The sequence below is a fragment of the Wyeomyia smithii genome, chromosome 2 (assembly GCF_029784165.1).
Source record: "Wyeomyia smithii strain HCP4-BCI-WySm-NY-G18 chromosome 2, ASM2978416v1, whole genome shotgun sequence".
Taxonomy (NCBI): Eukaryota; Metazoa; Arthropoda; class Insecta; order Diptera; family Culicidae; genus Wyeomyia; species Wyeomyia smithii.
The window spans coordinates 206,568,620-206,591,085 of NC_073695.1; the positions used below are offsets into that span (position 1 = coordinate 206,568,620).

Sequence of the window (22,466 nt, forward strand, 5' to 3'; positions counted from 1 at the left end):
ATCCATAACAGTGGCTCAATGGTCTAGGGGTATGATTCTCGCTTTGGGTGCGAGAAGTCCCGGGTTCAAATCCCGGTTGAGCCCATATTTTTGTACTATTCCTCAATTAATGACATTTTTTAGTTTCAAAGCAAATTCCCAGGGCGATTATTCATCTCGTTATGGAACCTTTCTTTTGCGCGAGTCTACCGTAAACACGCAGCTGACCATGACAAGAAAATAACGTTTAAAAAAACTTCGACTAATCCGATCCGTATAATATCGCCCTTAGGAGATCGTTCACCACCAGGAGGTCTGCAATCGAAAAAAGAGAAAGATAATAGAACCGAAAAGGTCTGAATGAACATAAAGTTTCCTGCTAGGTAACAGAGCAAAGGAAAATGTTGACAGAATGATTGTTTATTTCTGTATTTCACAACTTTTTTCCGGAAAGAGCTAAATAATCGTGAAAACACTGTCCTATACTTGCCGCAGGCAAGAACACATAAAAAGCGTCCGTCAAACAAAAATCGTTCTTTCTTCACGCATAGGAAATCGAAAAAGTGTTTATCCTCGAAATAATTGCTATCGGGATGGATATTTTTCCGGCTGATTGAAAATCTCGAACTTGACGACGATCGCTTAGCTGAGAGAGGGTAGTTTCAAACATTCGTTTGTGCTTTCTCTCACTTTCTCTCGTGACCCTGCTTGCTTACGGTGTAGAATCATTTCAAAGCCTCAATATTTTCTCTTATTAGCTCGGGTAGGTATATCATTTATCGCCACCGTGAACCGACAGAACAGCAGAAGGTAAGCTCCCACTGCTGATTATCACGGGGCCGGCTGATGAGAGTTTGAAATCGGCCTGGTTTTGCTCGAATGTGCCATGTGGCGTTGCAAGGTCATAAAAAGGTATGTAAATAAAGCGGGTTTTACTCATAAAATTTTACTGCTGGGGCTGTTCTTGCAAACGGCGTGCTATGGGTAACTTTAACACTCGTCCCTAAAGAGCCTACCTGGAATTTGGATTCTTTCAAAAGCAAATAACAGCTTTTGATTGCACTGGAAGTGAATAATTTTTGCCAGGGCGCTAAAAAACACGACTTTTATCGGAGGTAATTTTGTTTATGTTATTGGAAAAAATGTTTACTCGAAAGTCTACATCAAGATAGCATTATGCTTTTCGAAAGATATCATTGTGTATCTTTTTAGGAAAATCACTGAATTTAGTCATATTAATCCAACTTTTTATGAACCATAATGGCGGTCGCTATAATGCGTGTTTGTAATATGCAAACCTCTCTGCTTAGTAAGCAATGCATACGTCAGTGCTGGAATTTCTGGTGATTTGGCAACACAAATATCGCCAGATTTATTGATTCAATTAAATTCATGAAGACTTCTAAAAAGGCCAAGTTTTTAAACATATTATGTGCTGTGAAAGAATTGAAAACATGATTCAATGATTAGAATTATAAAAAAAACATTAAAACAATGAACAAAGATTGATCGGATTTTATAAACAAACTGATAACTATTTTCAATGTCAAAATGTCAAAATAAAAGTCAATGTCAAAATAAAAAAAAACAATCAGTTGTTTTTGACACTTTAGAAATCGACTTCTTTAGACCAAATGTATTAGAAATGCATGTAACGTCGAGATGTGGTTTGATTTAAAAAAAAATTTAAGAGCATTTCTTGGGTTTGGGATTCTCTAAGATCGATTTTTTTGGTCTTAGAAAGTCGATTAAAAAATATTTTTCGAAAAAGTACCAGATGTCTACGAGTCATGTATTTCTAAGGTATTTGGCATCAAAAACCGAGGTTTCAACTTCAACATATTCACCTACTTCCAGTGCATACTTCCAGTGCATTTTTCAGCATTGCCCAGATATGTACGCAGTTTTGAAAGGGTCTACAGTTTAAACTCGATTCACTAATAATTTTCATTGCAGAAAATATTTTGCTATTTCCGGGACGTCACGGGAAAGACGCTCTACTGCCATTATGGAGCGCTAGAAGCTGGTGAATTGTTTACATGAATAAATGACCATTGAGAAAATAATAAAAGATTCATAAATTGTCCAACTTTATGACACATTGCATAAAATATTTTCAAGGAAAGACTATTTAAAAACATTAAAAAAAAATTGAAGTCTTAATGAAGCCGTAAAATTTTAGAATCAACTCCGAATAAAAATAACCTCAATGTTTAGAGTTTAGTTATGCAAAACATTCTAAATCATTAGTTAAGCAACTAAGCTATCGGTAATAAAATAGCACTTTTACTTCGAAATCAAGGTATAATAGGTTGTATACTAGGGTGTACCAAGAAAATTGGTGTTGAAAAAGTCAAGGTGCTCAGCCCTAAATTGAAAAATAATGTTATTATAGCATTTTTGTAGAGCATTTCGACTTTCTAAAAAATTGTTTTCAGGTTGCCCAAACGTGATTTATGAAAAAATGACTTTATGCTATAAACCCACTCTTTTGCTTTTTTTACAATTCTGCTCGATTCCTACATTTTTCCATATATTTTTTTTTCATTTTTGTGGGGTTGTTTTTGAATATTTTTCATGGTTCAGCATTGCGTTCAGTTATTTGACTCCCAGAGCCAATTAAACATCACAGAAAAAATAATTTTTTCCATAACTTTCAGACAAAATCCTTCAAAACACAAATAAAAAAAAATTTAATCAACTACTGAAATTGTCATTGCAAAGCGGGATTTATGACAAAAGTTTACACGAAAATAGGTCCTTGATATCTTATTGGGGGCTGAGATATAAGCATTTTTATATGTGGAAAACTTTGCATTTTAACAAATATGTTAAATAACTGTTTTATTTTGGGAGATAAAAAAAACAATGTTTAGAAAACAAATGCATTTTTGGATGGCTATAACTTAGTTTAAGGTTTAAAAATTTCAAAAAATCTGCGATAAAAGTTAGAACGAAAGTTGTGATTTTTAGTACCTTCTAAAACTTAATGTTGCTCGTAATATGTAAGAGATAGATACATGATGTCTTCGGTAAAGTTTCTGGTTTTGAGATAACCTAAAACTCTGTCGAAGATACCTTGCGTCTATCTTATTCTGATTGAAAAGTATTTTTTTATCTCATTCCATGGTGATGACACCCCGTTAAGCATACAGACGCGAGGCATACGGACGCGAGGCATAGTACGCTAGGCATAATGGACGGCAGGCATACGGACACGAGACATATAGACGCGAGGTCGAATGGACGAGAGGCCGAATGGACGCAAGGCCAAATGGACGCGAGGCCGAATGGACGCAAGGCCGAATGGACACAAGACCGAGGGGAAGTCAGCCGGAATACGGTATATCGTCATCATTATCACAGCCCTCTTTTAATAACATGTATTCCGCTTCAGAGTGACTTCCGAGCGAATGCTGTCCTGACTCGCTACCGCTCGTTCGGACTTAACTAAGGGAAAGAAACTCTGTTTGAGTAGACCTAGCAAACCAGTAGATCAGTCGTTTGTGTGCGAGAGGCCGCCGTACCGACGGCGGGTCGTAAACTCCTTAGGAATATAGTTACACTTGAACTACAAACGTAGAGTAAAACATATCTGAATTTTTTATACAACTGGTTGTATGACGCTTTTTGTCAATCATCAAACGTGCAACATATTTTTCAATAGACATTCTGATGGATATTTTTCAATTCTGACATTCTGATATGGATGTTGCAAATCCGGGGCACATAGTCACGATAATTGGATCTCATGCGATCGTACAACATTGTATTCGGCCTCGCGTCCATTCGGCCTCGCGTCTGTTATTCCTTGTGGCAGTATGCCTCGTGTCCATTATGCCTCACATCCATATGCCTAGCGTCCATATGCCTCGTGTCCCGCCCCCCTCTTTGGTAGATTGATCACCCATCTTTCTACATTAAAAGAACCGGGAAAATTCAAAACAAAAAACTGGATAAAACAGGAAATCTAATTGTAAAACTTCAAAGAAATTTGTTTCGGTGTTGGTTAAACTTTGTGTAAATAATAAATATATACATAAATTGCCCCGTATTTTTGCATGTTAACCAGGAAGGGGAAAAAAACAATGTGTTGCTATTAGGGTTTGCAATCCCGGGAACGATTTCCCGGGAATTGCCTTTTCCCGGGATTCCCGGATCCCGGGAATAGAAATATTGATTCCCGGGATCCCGGGATTCCCGAGCTCCTCGGAAAAAGTTCCATACAATATTGCAATAAAACTAAATTTCGTATCAAAACACGAAACTTACGTCGTAGAAGTGTAGAGCAGCTTCATAGTGTGCATTATACGAAGCAAATATTTGCTTGAAACGACGATCAATATTTGCTTGCCGTGTAATATCAAATTATTTGCTTAATTTATTTGTCAAAAATATATGCTGTCTCATTCGGTAAACGATGAATTAAGAAATATTTTCTTCGTCTCATGTATTTTTTTGCTAGTAAGTTTACTACTAAGCGGATAGTAGCTTGATTTTTTCTTTGTTTATTGACAAAAAATTTTGAAACCTGTAAATTGAAAAAAAAAAATTGGAACCCGTAAACCAATGCGACCAGAAATAAACAAATTAATAAAACTCAGTCAGTGTAACTTGGGTCGTGGCCGCGATTTCACATTAATTACGAAGGCATTCAAATGCTCCAAAATCTGGCTGCCAAACACTCAGCTTTATCTTCAACAAACTAAAAGTATTGGACTCTTCAGTTTCACTTTCAGATGAAATGTACCAAGAGCTGGAATCGGTGATTTAGAAGTATTTTAGAAATCAAACCCCAGCGGTGATTCTGCGATCTTAAGCAAAGTTTTACAGAAGGGAACTACATTATTTGGGCCTAACGGAAAATTGTCAGCGGAACTGAAGCGATTGATAGACGATTGTTCATGAATTTGTGGAGTGAACTTGAATAAATTTTGTTCTTTAATTGATAATTAAATTGTTAACGATTGTTTGAAACTTTTTTTTTATAAACTTAATTTGAAATCTCATTTTTGCTAAGGATTTTTTTCTTTCCCGGTTCCCGGGCAATGAGATTTATCATTCCCGTTTCCCGGGAAATCTATTCTCGGGAATATTGCAAACCCTAGTTGCTATTTTCAATATTTTACTACTAGTGATTCTAGTCACTAGATATAAATTCTGTCATGAATGCACCAAATACTGAAAGAGCATACATGTAAGGGGAATAAAATCATTGGTGTGCCCAAAAAAACTGGAGATATCCAGGAAAAACTGAAGGGTTTTTTTTTTTTTTTTCTTCACATAACATTTATTTGACACGGCACAAATACAATTTAATGTTTAACGGCGCCAATTATATCTGATGACTTAAAAACTAAAGCAAATTTTTTATCCTCGCTGCCGACTACGAGCTGAAATTAAGTCTAACTTAAAACTAGCATGGGATTTCCAATCAGTGTTTTGTTGTTCAATGGTCGTCTGATAATCGTCGAATGGCATGTATGGATTCGTTCTGCTGAGCCAAAACTGAAGGGTTGGCAACGCTGAATATATGTCTCAATTTGGCTCATCTCGTTCTAGATAACTTAAAATCGACCAACGCCATAATCATTGATTATTGATCTCTCAATTGTACACTTGAAAAATGGACTAAAATCAATTAAAAAAGCAGTGACTATTAAATCACGAGCTCAATTTCTATTGGCAATATTTCTTAGACCTACGTTGTAAGTGGCTCCACCCTATTTCATTTTAAATCATTTCCCCATTTAATAAAGCTTTCAATCAGGCAACAAATTAACATTGTATTGCGATATAAGAGGAAGACGATTAAATTTTTCTCGTGTTGGATTGAAGCAGATATCCGGAGATTCCGTACTCTCAGTTATGCAACGCTATTGCGTGTTACATATTGCAGTTGTGCGGCTGATGGATAACAAAATTCTGTTTGGGATGCTGTTGACTGGTGGCAGATAGGAGAATGAAGTTCAAAATGCTGCTGGAAGTCAAATTACCTGTCTCCCTTAACGTTTCAATATTTCGAATGAAGTGTAACACATTTTCTGAAACTTATTAAGCATTTTCTCCAGAACACGCCGAACGTTTGTTCAAAATCGAATTAGTTTTGTTTATACAGCTGTTTATGTACAGTATGATCGAGTTGTGGTGAATATTTGCAATGTGATGAAAATCATTCACTAACGTCTTTCTAATATGTGTAATAATCTCAAAAAAGCTGATTAATGCTACTGCAAATTTCATTCCGTTATCGCATACATGCGTCATAATCGGACTCCGTACGATATTCGATCTGCCATAATACCATCTTTGTATTGTCAGGTTTTTGTATTTGAGCTGTTTTAATAATAACATGTCGCGATGTTTATTTTAGACTGCAGTGTTGTGGCTCCGCCTGTTGACGTAGGAGTACGTCTTTCCTCACTATACTGGAGTACATTCTGTGAAAACAAAAATAAGCATGTAACGTCTGGATGCGGTATATTTTTCCAAATCTGTACCATATTTTCAGTTCGCTTATTTTTCGCTTCCTCAGCTGCACACACTATCTGCCTTTTATGAACTTTAGTGTAAACTGGTAAAAGTCGTTGTAAAAATAGAAATTAGGTAAAAAAATAACGTTTTATGTTGGCGAAATCAAAGATTACCAATGCGAATAGCTCTTACATAACTGTACCGAATTTAAAAATTTATGTATCGTTGGAAAGCTGAAACATACAAGATTTTCATAAAATGATTATCATCACCATCATTTTATTATTACACGATGAAAATTATGGAAAAGTTTCAAGGTCGAATTTTCCCATACACATTTCATACGATTGGCGCATTTCCCTAACGCAGACATCAATGAAACGTCTCCAAGCATTGGTTCCATAAATATATATAAACTGGTGCTTTGCTTCCAGCAGCTATGAAAGAATGCTCGTTATTTCAATTTCACATGTTTTATATTGGCCGTACGTAATACTTCGTACTGTGTAAATTTACTCGGTTTGCGTTGTCTGTAGATGTTTTGAGTCTTGAATAACTTTATTTATGTTGATGTCTAGTTTAAGAGACAACAGACCGTCAGATAAATTTATCATACGATTCGTAGTCAAACGTCGAACCTGCGTTTGTGCGCTTAGGCACATACCTTACCCTCATACTTTTTTATAATTTCTGTGGTTTTCTCAGTTTCTCAATGTTTTCTCAAGGTTTTATTTCATATGCAATACGAATGTACGAAACATATCGTGTTGAGAAACAGTGGAACTAGATCGATGAAGCTTTCAGCCACGTGGGCTTGGAACAAAGTGAGAGCTGTCACGTTTTTTCGTAAATCCCGGTCCACCTAACTGAAATTTCGGTACAAAATATCCAAAATCTCGGTAGTGATAGTTCGGTAATATTTTGTACCGAAATTTCAGTTAAGTTGAACCGATTTTTTTTAACGAGCACTCAGTGGTGCCATTCTCGGCAATAAATTACCCAGCTTCGGTAGTAAATTCTAAGTGTGTGTAGGATTCAAACAGAGTTTTTAAGAGTTATTATCTGAGCTTAAGCCTTTTTTTCTCCTAAATTTGTTCTCGTTCAACTAACAAGAACAAAGAAGCAACATTAACCCGTGAGTCAATAAAAGATTACAAAAATCGAGGAAATATGATTCCCAAAATGACACTGTCCTCGCGTCACACACCCCGCGAAGTATACAAGAACCGTAACTCCTTCCATTTATGATGTCTTTATTTTCTCCCGTGGGACATAAATAACTTGGTAATTTACGACTGCACCGACGAATGTTAATTACCGTAATTGCACCGGCAGAAGAGCGTTTTACACGTCCACCTTCCTTGTAGCTGCCTATACATGTATACAAATCCCATCTCAACCGTATGCTCTCGGCCCGAAAATTCGGCGAAAACATCCTCGTTCTGCCAGCCTAGTTGCCTAGCAGCGGCAACAGCAGCAGCAACAGCAACGGTCGTAAAATAGATTAGCGATAAAAACGTGCTATCTCGGCCGTTTCGGATATATTTATTCCTTTCGGTCGTTCTACAGCCGCAGTCTAAATTACCACTGCAACTGCTGCTGCTGCTTCTTTCTCGACTATGTGCTACATCCTGTAGGTATAGCAGCAAAGCTACGAGGAAGCAGAGAAGTATCAGGAAAAAGTTCAGAAAAATGAATTATTATTAATGAATGATTATTCCCACGGAGAGATAAAGGAGAGGGAAAAATGAGAGGTCAGAGCCATATCTATCTCCCGCCAAAACGTCGACTAGTCTAAGCCGAGCCGAATCGAATTTACGAACGCAAAAGGAGCATAAATAGCCCCTGAGGTTACGTTTGCGCACAGTCCACAGCCGGTAGACAAGAGCCATGATGAGCTTGGGGTAGAAAATTGATGAACTTTAATTACGATGATTGCTTTCCGACGAGTGCCCTGCTAAGGGCCACTCTGCCCACGCGGCGTCTGTCGGCGGCTGAACTCGAATCGGTAAAAGCTTAGAAGGGATTTGCTGGTACACCGACGAAAGCCGAGCCTTGCGTGTGCCTATCAGCCAGGGAACACAAAGCAGCCAATTAGAAAGTTATTTGACGGGAAATTTCCTTCCTTTGTTTAGAGGCATGAATGAAATTACTGTCTTTCAGCTGATTACTAAACATGCGAAGTAATTCTAATAACCACTTGGTGTGAATTGAAATCTGCTGCAGCATAGAATGTGTATTATTAACACCAAAATCCAATAAGTTTACAATCCAGAATCATTATTTCCCCCGAACTCCCAATTTCTCTGACCCACATTCATTCGGTTCGATGAAAAACCACAACAACAATCAATTTCAATTTAGTCTCAAGGTTCGAAAGCACCTGCATTCAACAGTCATCAAATGAAATTCGATATCTTCCCTGCCAGCACGCGCCTACCGACCTTTCAATCTGAGCCTCCGCCCCGTCCCACATGAGGCCCGTGTGACACAGGAAGCACTTTGTCGTATCCCACATATCGTGTCATGACAGTCGAATTTATCAGCATAAAATTTAATTTGCGCTTCTCTTGTCAAATCGACAATTGACTAACTGAGCCCACCAAAAATTCAATTCGTGCCCCGGAAATCCCGCATCGTTTTCGCAGCGCAGCTCCGACACCCCGATTCCGGGACTGTGATGGTTTCATTCCGATCGACTTTGGGAAATTTATTCCAAAGACCATAAATCGAATTTATTCTCCGTACACATTGATTCGAAGCGGCATGTTCGGAGCAGATTCTTTTTTTGCACCAGCTAGCGAACAACGTCGCGTCCCAAACGTCATCACCGATAAATCTTTGAACACTCGCAGCTGCCAAACCTTCCAGCCGAGCATGAGCAGCTTTAGTGCCCTCTGCTGCGGCTCTGCAGCCACCTCTTGGCCCGCTATCAAGCCACCGGCACAGGGAAAAAAATCAGTCAATAAAATTTCCGCAAATCTCAATATCGATGTCGTTACCCGAACCGCTGCGCCCCTCCGCCTCTCCGTGGCACTGTTATTTATCACGGGCGCGGCATTTTTTTTCTTTCATCTCCGCTTACTGCCATCCGGAAGAAAACCTAAGAGAATTCAAATTCCGATGCGTGACATGGGAAGCAATTTTCCCGCCCGACAACCCGGTGTAGCTTCGGTCAACAGCTTTAAGGAACAACGCTGCTAAAGCGGGTATAAAAACAAGCTGCAAAATTTGCAATTCTTATTTTCGATTTCGATATGTTTTGCCAAGTTCTCGAATGGAGCTTTTGCTACGGGAATCACTGAAAAACAGACTGTTTCACAGCCAAATTGTGTCACGAGTAATCACTTCTCTAATGTTGAGTCGATGCGGTTTTTGATGCAGGACTACGTCTTACAAGAAGGTCCGGGTTTGAAAACGAACGCGTTTTAAACTCTTATATCGCAGCCATTTCTCATCAGATTCAAGAGTTTAAAACATCGGTGAGAAATGCTTCTTCATTTCATTTTATGCAAAACACAATTATTTTTTAGATATATGTTATTTATTAAATAATAAATAATAAGGTGGCATCCATAAATTACGTAACGCTCATAGGGGAGAGGGGGAGTATCCTTGAGCGTTACTATTTGTTACATAGGGGAGAGAGGGAGGTAAGATCAGCGTTACGTAACAAAAAAAAACTCTGAAGAGACTTTCCAAAAGCGAGCATTTTTGTTAAGCAAATTCTTCTACAGCGTTACGTAATTTTTATGGGGGGGTTGGCGTTGGCGTTACGTTTCGTTACATATGGGGGGGGGGTCCAAAAATTGGGGTTTTTGCGTTACATGAATTATGGAAGTCGCATAAAGGGCCGTTCAATATTTACGTAAGCAAATAGGAGGGGTATGCAATTTTCTTACGCTATCTTACAGGGGAGGCAGGGGGGAGAATTGATTATCTTACGTAAGAAAAATATTGGTATTGCAGCTGTTCAAATACCCATGTTCATGAAAGCGTGGACGATAAAATTCATGGAAGGAAATAACAGGATTACTCGAATAAAGGACAGAAGAGGAAACGAAGTACTGTGTTTGCTTCATAATGATAAAACTAAAATAAAAAAACTATACATGCTGGCAGTAAGAACTTACTATGGGGGAGGGGGGTATCAAAAAATCTTACGATGTCTTACAATGGGGGAGGGGGAGGGTCGAAAAAGTGGAAAAATATGCTTACGTAATTATTGAACGGCCCCTAAGGCACTTCAAATCAATGAAACAACCTTTCACTACCACACTTTTACGACAAGTTTTACCAGCCAGCAGGTCGAATCCTGTGCGAATTAGAGTAACACCAGTAACACGTAATAAACGAAGTAACGTCAAAACTTATTTTCAAAGAGCACATTGATAGTATACAAGCCAAGTGCATCAAATATACGAGATGTTTATATCCTCTCATTAACAGGAATTCTAAACTTTGTTTAAAGAACAAACTTTTGATTTACAAACAAATTTTTAGACCAGCAATGCCCTATGCTGTACCGATCTGGTCAGGTTGCTGTTCAACAAAGGATTCAGAATAAAATTCTGAAAATGATTTTGAAGCGTCCTCCTTGGTTTGGTACACTCGAATTACATAGACTTACTGGTGTTGAACCATTAGAAGCTATGTCAAATAAAATTATTAACAATTTTCGACAAAAATCGTTGCAATCCTCAATTGCTACGATAAGCTCCCTTTATAGTCAATAAGTTAGCAATTAAGTTAGTTGTAAGTTTACTTCCCCTTTGCTGACAAGTAGGTTTAAATCCCTACGAATGACAAGTCCTAAATGCGAAAGCAAACAAATCCTAACAATTAAAATTACAAATTTCTAACAGTGTTGAGAAGTCACCATTTGTGATTGGACAGTGGACACACATACTCATTATTTACTAATATTTATCATAAATACTTAAGCTACTAACAATTCCCCCCCTTAAAAAAAAACGAAGCAACGTCAATGGCGAAGAACCGACTATGCAAGAGCTCGGATAGCAACGTGCGAAATACTATGCATTGCAGTGTTGTTGACTTAAGGACACTTAACAAACGAATTTATTGTGTCTGTAATTACAGTATTTAGTCACACGTCACCATTTCATACAACCCTAGGGCTGTATACCTTGTAGTATTTTGGACCACTGCGGCGCCGTTATCGATTTTAACATAGCGAAAGGAACTGAATTGCCATGTCAAACGTAAATTCACCAGCTCAGATTCATAACAAGCGGAGTAACATCAATGGTAGAGATACGTCTATAGTTCAAGACTAAGAAACTTGGCAAAAAACTCATTGATCAAATTTTAACATAGTTCAATGTTTAGGAGTCGTATGTTTAGGATTCAAAGATAGAGCATTTATTACTACTTTTAAGGCGACAGACCGATTATCGATCTATTGCCGAATCCAGAATACGTCGCCATGTCCCTCGGTTTTGGGCAGCTATCCTCCAATCGCCCCTAACACCTATTTCGCGTGCATCCTCGTCGACAGCACACATCCAACGAGTGCGGGGTCTACCCCAAAGTCGACGACCTCTATCGGGATTCCTGCTAAATATAACCTTCGCTTGACGCTCATCCGGCATTCTCGCTACATGCCCAGCCCACTGAAGCCTGCCGTGTTTTATCCGCTTGACTATATCCGCCGATTTGTATGCCTGTTACACTTTATGGTTCATGCGTCTGCGCCAATCACCATTTTCTAGTTTGCGGCCAAGGATTGAACGCAAAATCTACGCTCAAATACACCAAGAGCTCAACGATCAGCCTCTTTCAGCGTCCATGATTCATGGCCGTAGAGAGCCACCAGAAGAATCAGGTTTTTATAGAGTGCAAGTTTAGTACGGATTTGCAGACTGCGGGACCTTAGCTGGTTACGTAATCCGTAAAAGGCCCTGTTTGCGGCCGTATCCGCCTCTTTATCTCACGGCTAACCTCGTTGTCACATGTCACTAATGTTCCCAGGTAAATAAATCCGACGACTACTTCAAATGTTTACCCATCTAGCAATACCGCAGCACCAACCTCCGACGGACTACCACGCCCTCTGCCAGCCACCATGTATTTCGTTTCCCTCCTGAGAGGTCCGAAGGCCTCTTCCACTGCTCTACGATTAATACCAATAATGTTGATATCATCCGCAAAACCTAAAAGCATGTGCGACTTCGTAATGATGGTGCCGCTTCTCTGCACACCAGCTCTCCGTATAGCACCTTCCAATGCGATGTTAAACAATAAGTTCGACAGCCCGTCAGCCTGCTTCAAACCATCTAACGTCACGAACGAGTCCGATATCTCACCGGCTATCCTGACGCTTGATGTAGAACCTTCAAGGGTGGCACGTATCAGCCTAATCAGCTTTGTTGGGAATCCATGTTCGTGCATAATCTGCCATAACTCATTTCTCTTAACTGAATCGTACGCTGCCCTGAAGTCTATGAACAGATGGTGCGTCTGCAAGTTGAATTCTCGTAATTTATCGAGAATTTGTCGCAAGGTAACCATTTGGTCCATCTTGGAGCGTCCCCCTTGAAAACCGCATTGGTACTCTCCAACAAAGGTCTCCTGCAACGGCCTCAGTCTGTGGAACAGGATGCGGGAGAGAATTTTGTACACGGTATTGAGAAGAGTTATGCCCCGATAATTGCTACAGTCCAGGCGATGACCTTTTTTGTAGACCTTGTTTCCCTCACCGTTCAACAGCACACTGAAGTGTTCCTTCCAACGCCTGGTCCCCTCTGTTTTATCGGTTATCAGGTTCCCCTCCCTATAGTTTCACATGACAGGGGCTGACACGTTTCGATTCCTGATTCCGTTTCGTTCTTGTAGAAGCTCCTCGCATCATGCCTGAAGAAGCAACCTTCCGCCTCCGCAAGAATACGCTCCCAATGCTGTCGTTTCTTCCGGCGATGGAGTCTCTTTTCAGCGGCTCTAGCATCTCGATATCTACCCACGCTCTGACAAGGCACAGCCGTGGCCAACATGTGACCCCTGGCGCGGTTCTTCTCCTCCGTCACTCGCTGGCACTCAGCGTCAAACCACTCATTGGACGCAGCTGCCGCAGTTGTACCCAACACTTCTCGCGCTGTAGTGTTGATCGAACTGTGGATGTGTCTCTACTGTCCATTCAGGTTCCCTTCTACTCTTTCCTCAATCCGTTCATCAACCTTCTGCGAATACTCTGCAGCCACTCCTTCAGTTGATAGCCGCTGGATGTTCAACTGCATCCTCCTCGTTGCCTCGGATTTCAACACGTTGGACAGCCGGGCGCGGATTTTGGCTACTACGAGAAAGTGATCCGAGTCAACGTTCGGTCTTCTGAACGACCTCGCGTCTGTAACGTCTGAAATCAATCGTCCATCAATCAGAACGTGGTCAATTTGAGAGCAAAGCTCTCCATTCGGGTGCATCCAGGTGTGCTTACGTATGTTCCGGCGTGCAAAATAAGTGCTACAGATAGCCATCTCCCTAGCTGCAGCGAAATTAACAAGCCTCAGGCCATTTTCGTTCGTAGTAGAGTGGAAGCTTTCCTTACCAGTTACGGGGCATAGAGCATTTATTACAAAGCCAAATTTCTAAAGTCTTTAATCCGAAATCAATGAAAAAACAATTCATATTCCATCTTATTTTACAAAATCCAAAATTTCATTCTGAAAGTAAACATTAAAAGTCATAAGTACAAATCTTATTCTTGGACCTAGCTTGTTCTAGTGTCGTGGGTTGAAGGTGAAAACATCAAAGTCCCCAGAATAAAATTTAGAGTCCATAGTGTCAATATGCACAGTATGAATTCCAAAATTTGCACTCCCAGGTTCAGAATCTAACGTTTTAATTACAGGTTTCTATCTACATCTAATAAATAGTTTCAGAGATAAGAATTCGACATCCATACTTCATTACGAGTATTTAATACCATAAGGTTCATGATTTTAGAATCTGAATTGTCATAAGTCAAAAGTGTAAAACCTAGAATCTAACGTTTAAACTGTCAAGGCGATATCACCTCCGTATTGGGAAGCTAGCCGATCGACATCGCTAACCACAGAACCACGGGGCTATCTCTAAGGCTTCCCCAATCAGGTTTCCACCTCAATCCAGTATTCAAAATCCAGCATCTAGAGTTCGTAATCAAACGTCCAAACAGCACGTTCATAATTCTATAGTAGGCTCTGAACTTTACATTTTAGAATCCGCGTTTTTCAGTTTTAAGACCAACATTTCTTAGCCCGCCATCAAAAGTCCACAGCTCAAATTAGCGAATTACAATGTCCATATCATTATCAACAAGTCTCAATTGTTTGAAATTTATAGGCTTAAAACCATAATTAGTCCCCAGTGAACACTCCTGGATCCAGATTTATATATCCGAAATCCAAAATTCATAATCTGAAACTGAAATCCAATGTTTAAATATCACAAATTGGCTTAAAATCTTATAGTTTACTAATGAAAAAACACTAACTCGGAGTCTGAAGTCAAAATGAGGAACAAACCCCTATTCTATTGGCATGGTCAAAAAAATCAACCGTATTAAGGAAGCGTTTCTCAATTTCCGTAAAAAACAGTCGCTAGAATTGCATTAATCGACACCAATCGAAAATTATGTCACTTTAAATTGAGCGACTGTTACCTTCATTTTAACATAACGCAAGTATCTAAATTGACCAAAATCGGTCACTCAAACGTCTCAAATACATTATTAATGAAAAACACTATGAGAAACATTCATTTTTATTGAAAAAAAAAACGTGATTCTCCTCGGTCAAAATAAAACACCACCCATCTAGTCCCAATGCCATTCCACCCAAACGACTCAGTCACGTGCCATTCCGGCTGCCAAAGTGTACGATTTAACGTCACCTTTAATTTGGCCAGTGGGCTTTGAAGTCCTGAAATATTCAGTAATTTACAAGGTCTAACACTGTACTTTCAAGATTCTTCGAAACCACCGATCCATTGTGAAAATGAGGGTGCGTGGGTTGTTTCATATACCAACCTTCGCAGGCTGGAGTCGGAGGAGATGCGAAAAGAAGTAAAATGGTCAAGGACCGTTTGCAAAACGGACGGCTGAAATCATTATGTAGACCCCACCCCGCGGGTACCGCCATCAACAACCTCTTTCCAATGTTCCGGAACGGTCTTGCTGCCAGTCATTGGCTCTTCACACTGTCGAATGTTTTTTTCTGCTTTTCAGCCCCAACACCACCCACACAGCCCGGGCCAGGGTGGTCCTAAGCAAATATTTCCACAAGTGGAAATCGAGCTACTCGGGGATCGCCGATACCGACAGACAGCGGCTACGCACCGATCTCAACCACGGGTGCTGGAAAAGCTTCTGGGAAAAACAACGACCAAAGAAATCGTAACGTTCCGTTATAAATAATTCATGACTTAACAAAGAAATGAACGGAAAGCATGAGCAGTATTTAAAGAATGTAATAACTACCAACCTGTGTTTGCTTGGCTATTTCCTTGCTCCTTCGTTAGGGTTAGATGATGGTTCCACTCAGTACCCCGAACCGAACGTCCTGCTTCCCAGTACCGCACAATCTTTCCTGTGTTGCAATACTACGGAACCTAGATTGGCATGCTGACATCCAACCCCTGTTCGGCAGTTCTTTGCGTATATTTTCAGTTCACAAACGAATCACGCCCATCCGCACAAATGAAATTTGCATAGCACTTTCACAACGCGCTACAGCGAAATTAGCGTCCTGACCCGGACTGGAATCTCGGAACCGCAAAAGACTCCCTTTCGTCTCCCACCACGCGGACCCTCTGGCCAGTTCTTCACGATTTTCGAACGAAGAAAAAACCACAAATACTCGGTCGTAACCTTCTAATTAGCCTATTTATCCGAGCCTTCTTCAAGCACGTATCCTTTCGCTTGCCCCAAACCACAATTCATATCATTCGATAGCACCGGAATCACTTTTTCTTCGCTTCGATTTAATCAATGGGAAAATATCTTTCACACCAACCGGGAATCAAACGCACACCACCCCTGCCCCAGCCAGGAAGAACTTTTCTGCACACTCGATATACGAACTCGACTAGGCTCACACACGGCCCTCCAGGACGACCCAATGTTATGAAACATCCAGCTCCGACTAATCTCTTCTCTCTCGGTAGCATAAATTTCTAGCATCCTTTTGCGGTGCACTCACTCTGTCCGTACCGAATACGGCGAACGGTACGGTTTGACCCACAACAAACAGCACACGCACGGCATCCCGAGTCCTGTTTCGCCCGCTCTCGCATTTTCTCTGTCCCACTCTTATCCTACAGTAATATGATATAGTTTTTCTCACTCATGCACCCTAACGTAGCTACGCTTTAGGCAGCATAACGATATAGGGGTGATTTTTTTCCCTTTCGCAACAGAGCAAGCAACCCAAAGTTGTCGATACAGAATAGAGAGAGGGAGAGACTTTCATCCGGTTGTTTTCCATCCAACAACCAAGCATCAACGAGACGGCCTGCAATTGTTGCTCTTCGCCCTTCTCTCTGTGCTGTCATTATCAACGATGAGGAAAATTTCTCGCCATAGTGAATCTGCAGTGAAATATGTCTGTGTCCGAAAGGACACAGAGAGCGAATGTTTCGTTAAGTTTTCCTCACCACAACAACGTGAACGAAGAGAACGAGCGCCAGTATCAAAGGATTGTTTTGCTCCGAAAGTGCCCTCTTGCAGGCGGACCCGGCATGCTTACTCCTGGTGGAGATTGCAGAGTGAAATATTTCACAACCTCAAAAAGGGAAAATCGTGTGTCCTGGGAAGCGATTCGAGCAGTTAGAAGTCGTCGTCTACCTGTGCTATGAAACATTGATGCACGCAACATTCAAACTGTTTCTTTGCTGCATTATTAATGATGCTCAAACTTATGCGACATGCACGTACCTATATGTTTCCGTCCCGTTGCACAATTTTTGAATATTCGTACAATTGGATTTATCTATCAGAACTCGTACAGAACATACAAAAATAATTCAGAGGGGTCTAAGACATCAAGTTTATAGGTTTTTTGTGCATCACTATAGAATAACGTTATAAAACACTTGACAGTCATCTAGTTTGTTTTAACTGCATGGTTTTATAAATTCATATCGGGTATTCATATCGAGCTCGTATACATTTACCCACCCGTAAAAATAATCACCTCCATTAACGAGTAATGGAAGATACACCGTTTTGTGAAAATCACAAAACGCTAATATCTCAAAGATTACTGACCCGATTCAAAAAAAGCCCTTAACTAATGAAATTCATGAAGATTAAACTTGTGGTTCGAAGTTACGGAGAACAGTTTATAAAAATCAAGTCGAGGTCAGATTTTTCAATATATTTCAATCATTCAAAGAGTGACAGTATATTTTCTATTACTGAAGTATATCAATTCTAAGATTTTTACAGTAAGTATTTATGTATGGGTTCGTATGGTTTTATCGCTGCGTTACGAATTTATATATTTTTATATTGAACTAATTGAACCTTCAAGGCGTTGCTCGGTGTTAAAGGGTACAAGTTTGGAATTCATTTCTTATATGTCACTGTCTTTTTAGCACAACTCACTTTCCATAGTGTATTTTATTTAGCCTATTTAGACTGTATTAGAGAGACCGGTGATGATTTCAAAATGACATCTGGAGATAAATTCTGGTCTCTGGGCATCATCCTAGTTCTGAAAATATTTATATTGAATGGTATTTGGCCGTTCTACCATCGAATTCACCTCAGAAACGAAGGAATCATATCAATAAGATCATCTAAGTCCCACTCTTTTCCGCCTACACCCAATTTCACGGCAAGAACACGATTGGACCTCCGATTCAGAACCAGCAACTAGACCCGGCGATACCAGCAAATAAAGGTCCGAGGAAACCTATTTCCCAGTTTGTGACAACTAATCATTGATTTTAAAACGCTTATTAGTTCTAATTTTACCTTCATAAACTAATTACATTTGTTGTCCTATAACCAGGCTTAGGAAAAAGACTGTAGAACGACACTATACTTACGACTTTTCTCTCTTTTCACTCTAACGACCTCATAATCACCTGACATCCCGCTCGGATTTGTGCCGAAGGATGTCAAAGATTATTATATATATATATATAGGCTGTCATTAGCGACAGCTTGGAAGAACCAACAGACATAAGGAAAGAAAAACAACAGCCCGTTTGGCACTGCATGTGTGTGCTGTCGTTAGTTACTGTCGGGTGATGTACCGAACGTACGGGGGAGCTCGGCAATGCAATGACAGCCGAATTAGTTGAAAACTTGCTGTCATAGATATGCTGTCTTTTTCAGAAGCTTGCCTATGACTTACATTTGAAGTTATGAAGAAGGCAATATAGGTGACCCACACACATACATACACACACATACATACACACACACACATGCACACACATACACACACATGCACACACACATACATACATACACACATACACACATAGATACACACATTTACACACACGCATACACACGCTCATACACGCACACATACACATACACACACACATGCACACACATACATACACTCACATACACATACACTCACATACACATACACTCACATACACATACACACACATACACACACATACATACAAAAAATGTTCAGTTCGTCGAACTGAGTCGAGTGGTATATGACATTCGACCATTGGGACCACTTTTATACCTTTGGTTTTGCCAGTGGTTGCTCTTCCAAAGGCAACAATAATTGCAGCAATTTTTAAAATATTTGTTTTCTAGAACTTTCAAATGTTCCAAATAAACATTTTAAATCGAGAAGCTTTCCAAGTAACACATGCTGTAATAGAATAGTTGAGATAACTCCTCTAGTACAACCAGCTAGATTTTAGTTGACGTTACCTACACCATGACATCCATATTACCAGAAAAAAAATTAAAACTACTACAACAAGTTATGACACTATAAGAAGTATTACATAACTTAATGAAAACAAGCCACCTTGTTAGAATGAAGTTGGAAAACACATCTCGGGTACCAATGCGGGAAAATATGTTGAAAACAGGTTATTGTCAAGTTGTAATTGCTATTTAATCAAAACATCATTGACGTAAGCATACACACTTAAAAAAATCGTCAAATATCGGCATTATTTGTGCAATTTGCAATTGCAATTCGAGTGATCGGCAACCATCTCGTCTAAATCTGTTTTGCCGAGAATCTTGGTACACATTTGACTGCGCTCTCGGCAAATATAACCGAGAGACGGCAAACTAGTATAACGACCTTATGGTTATATAAGCTGATTGTTTCGGCACAGCCAAGAGCCGATTTTTTAGCGAAATCCAATCGTAGAGAATAATTTTCAGTAGTTTGTTTTTCGAAAGATAATTTATTAGCCCGATGAGTTTTAGTAAGTATATAAATTTATTCATTTTAAATATTGAATGTTTACAGAATATTCAAAAATCTCACGTCCTTCTCTGGCAGTTTCTGTTGTACCGCGTCCATTTTACTTTGAGGTGCTTTTTTTTGCTTACTGCTTGTTCGCACCCGAGGCGTTTGCATGATTTTTAACTTTCTCTGGTCCCTGCCACTTCGCACGAATCTGTACTACACTTTTTAAACATTTGTAATTTGCACAAATTTTAGACAACTCGTTCATGAGAAACTCGGCAACGAGCAAAATTCGTGCCGAGATATTAGTAATGTTTTTGCCGACATCGGCATCAATAGTGTTTAACCCTCTAGTGCCCAGTGCAACCTTTAGACGGACTTCAGTCAAACTTTTAAAAAGCTTCAATAAATACTTAAAAAATGTTTATAAAGATTCATAGTGATTTTACCGAAGTCCGTCTAAAAATTTCACGCAAAAGTTGAAGTCTTGTACAATCATTGTGTCTTCCCGATTCGCACAAATGTTGCACAGAAATCGCACAATAAATGTGTTAAAGGCATAACGCAACAGTTGTACTGCGAATACATTGACAAGGAATGAAATCAGAATATGTATCATATACCGACACTTTATTTCTCACGTCGAGTGTATTGGTGACTGCTACTCATGGAGCAGTGCAAGCAGCAAACAACGACTTGTGAACTCACTAGATTTAAATAGCTATAATACTCGAACGATTTATCTCGATGGATTTGGTCATTAAAAAGTACCATTGAATGATTTGCAAAAAAAAAAAACGAAACAAAATTATGTTAACAACATTTTGTAATCAACGCTAGCTTCACCGCAAAACTAGCAAAACCCTCCATCCCACAAAGCCACAAAAGCGTTGCCGATTTTTTTATGGCAACACTTGTAAATTGTGAATAAGTATTATTCGTCATCCTTTGCACGCGCTTTTTTCTCAAGCGACGAGAGAAATTTCTCTCTCGCTCGTAGAATTTCCATTTACGTGCGACAAGACTAGAAATTTGCTGGTTGCTCTTTCGCTTCTCTTTCGGTTCGTATTGCGACGCGCAAGGTCTCGTCGCTTTACGAAATGAGCAAGATAACCGTGCTGTATATACATGATACCAGTGGTGTTAGTGTCACTCATACTGGCGGTGCGTGCTTGCTGCGGGGAATGCATGAAGAAGAAAGAGTATCTCGAAAGCGTGTGTGCAAAAGACTTGAGAAGCGTAGCATATGTCTCGTTCTCAAGCAGAAATGAGGAGAAAGGTTTTGCTTCTCGCTCGCTTTGCAATGCTGCTTGATACCAGTTGAAACTGTTTAAGTGTAGTAGTTGGGAGCTGCCAAATACATTGAAAAAACGCTAGAGCAGAAATTGCGTTATGCCCAACACGCAATCATTGTACTGGTTCCAAATTACATCAACTTTTGCGCTAAAAACGCACAATTTTGTACTGGTTTTACACCATCCAACTTTTGCGTATAGGTTGGGCACTAGAGAGTTAACGATAAATTCGGCAAAAAAATCAGACGAGATTCGCCAAGCTTACTTTTTTTTGGCGAAGTCTCGGCAAAATAATCATAATTGTTTAAACTTTGGTAGTATGCTAACTGGTAATGGGGTACCGGACTGTATCCCCATGTTAGGGGTGGCGTACAACAGCGTCTGACCAGAACTGGCGGCTGAATCATGAAATGCTGTATTCCGCCAGCTACATCTAAGATGGCAGTCCGATGAGCAGGATGTAGATATCGCGACCCTGGTAAGGTAGCATACCGAAACCTCTCCTAACCATGAATAACGAAATTAGAAACATGGAATGAAACAAACGGCAAAGAAAAGTGCTCTCCCGAATCCTGTTCTTCAGATTGAGACCGTTAACGGAATTCTGCGTCGGCGAATACCAGATTGGTTTTTGACAGGGGCGTTCCACAGCCAAAATTTCACTCTGCGACAGATTCTCGATAAGTTCCGGGAGTAAAACTTGCAGACTCACCATCTGTTCAAGGATTTTAAGCCATCATATGAATCAGTGAAAAGAAACGAACTGTGGCAGATCATACTGAAATGCGGTTTCCCGGTGAAACTAATTAAGCTGAGTCGTATGACGCTGGAGGTATCGAAATCGTGCCTGCGGATAGCTGGCGAGACATCAGTCACGTTCGTAACGTTAGATGGACTGAAGAAGGGGATGCGTTCTCCAACTTTGGCTCCAAACTCTGCCATTGATCTATACAAGGGTCACTGTGCGGCAATTCTTGACATCTCTGATCGTCTAAAAGACACTGATATTCTGATGGTTTTGGGAGACTTTAGTTTTCCGAACCTCATGCGGCAACTTGATTAGGATCTTCATGGCTATTTACCCATTAATGCATCTTCTGAACATGAATTAGAACTCACTGAATCAATGCTTGCTTACGGACTTCTACAAGTTAACCAGTTTACAAATTCAATGGGACGGTTGCTTGGTTTAGCTTTTGTTAACGTACCTGATGAGGTGGAAGTATTTGAACCCGCTCAGCCACTCTTACGAGTTGATACTCTTTACAAGCCGTTAGTCATTTTACTTGATGTTAACAATGACTTTTTTCGA

At 39.9% G+C, this 22,466-nt stretch overlaps 1 protein-coding gene and 1 non-coding gene across 2 annotated transcripts in view; one reads left to right on the forward strand and one right to left on the reverse strand.

The window, feature by feature from the left end:
* LOC129721623 (insulin-like growth factor-binding protein complex acid labile subunit) overlaps positions 1 to 16,595 on the reverse strand; it is a 95,091-nt gene extending 78,496 nt beyond the window's left edge. Inside the window, exon 1 of the mRNA XM_055674383.1 lies at positions 15,933 to 16,595. The gene's annotated coding sequence lies outside the window, so the exon portion shown is untranslated. The remainder of the gene's footprint in view (positions 1 to 15,932) is intronic.
* Positions 13 to 84, forward strand: Trnap-ugg (transfer RNA proline (anticodon UGG)). The gene has a single exon. It is a non-coding gene; the product is annotated as a tRNA-Pro (tRNA).
* Positions 16,596 to 22,466: the final 5,871 nt, after the last annotated feature.